Source organism: Trypanosoma cruzi, assembly GCF_000209065.1.
Source record: "Trypanosoma cruzi strain CL Brener chromosome Unknown tcruzi_1047053452665, whole genome shotgun sequence".
Taxonomy (NCBI): domain Eukaryota; phylum Euglenozoa; class Kinetoplastea; order Trypanosomatida; family Trypanosomatidae; genus Trypanosoma; species Trypanosoma cruzi.
In genome coordinates this window covers 1-675 of record NW_891945.1, presented here as the reverse complement: position 1 = coordinate 675, position 675 = coordinate 1, and the positions used below count along the sequence as shown (strand labels likewise).

The following is a 675-nucleotide window of genomic DNA, read 5'->3' as shown; positions in this document are numbered from 1 at the left end:
TGCACAGGCAGGGCGCCAGACAGGGCAGGATGTTACGTGCGCGCGTGTGCGCAAGAAAGAAAACCGCCACCAATACCAGAAAGTGGAAGGGAGGGGAGCGGGCGGTCAGCCGAAAGGTGATTTTTATGTTTCCGTTCTCAATGCGTCGCTCAAACTGTTTGGACCTCGAACAACATGTCTCCATCGTAGCGCGTGTGTGTGTGTGCGGGCGTGCGCGTCGCTGGGCCGCAAAACCGCGCAGCGAGAGCAGAGGGACAAAGAAAGAAAAAAAGAAAAAGAAAAAAAGAAAAAGAAAAAAAAAGAAAGATGGGGGTGTAAAGCAAAGCACTTCAGTGTGAGCTGAGTCGGGAATTGCGTCCTCACGCGTTTTCGTCGTCAGACTGACAGGAAACTGTGGAATTTCATCACGCGTCGCAGCCGCATCTCTCACCCGTGCGCGTCCTCTTTGGTTTTGTTTTTTCCCATCGTTTCCCGAACTGGGGAGGGAGCCTCGACGCGCGCACCGTCACCGCAAACTCTCGCGCAACCGGGCAGTGGCGCCACGCGCGGCACCGACAGCGCGCCACCGGCCCAAGGGTCGCTGCGCTTCACGACCGGCGTGTCTCTTTCTCGGGGCGCCGATGCACCCAAGCGCCCAGCGTCACGGAGCGGTGGGTCTCAAGGACGCGCCTTTCC

At 58.2% G+C, this 675-nt stretch overlaps 3 non-coding genes across 3 annotated transcripts, besides 1 other annotated feature; all 3 read right to left on the bottom strand.

The window, feature by feature from the left end:
• Positions 1-105: 105 nt before the first annotated feature.
• Tc00.1047053452665.30 lies at positions 106-189 on the bottom strand. Its single transcript, XR_008254576.1, has one exon. It is a non-coding gene; the product is annotated as a C/D small nucleolar RNA (snoRNA), TB11C4C2 (small nucleolar RNA).
• A 67-nt stretch (positions 190-256) lies between these two features.
• Positions 257-305: a microsatellite.
• Positions 306-312: 7 nt separating this feature from the next.
• On the bottom strand, positions 313-409 carry Tc00.1047053452665.20. The gene has a single exon (XR_008254575.1). It is a non-coding gene; the product is annotated as a C/D small nucleolar RNA (snoRNA), TB11C4C1 (small nucleolar RNA).
• Positions 410-515: 106 nt separating this feature from the next.
• Tc00.1047053452665.10 lies at positions 516-587 on the bottom strand. The gene has a single exon (XR_008254574.1). It is a non-coding gene; the product is annotated as an H/ACA snoRNA, TC11C4H3 (small nucleolar RNA).
• Between the last annotated feature and the right edge of the window lie 88 nt (positions 588-675).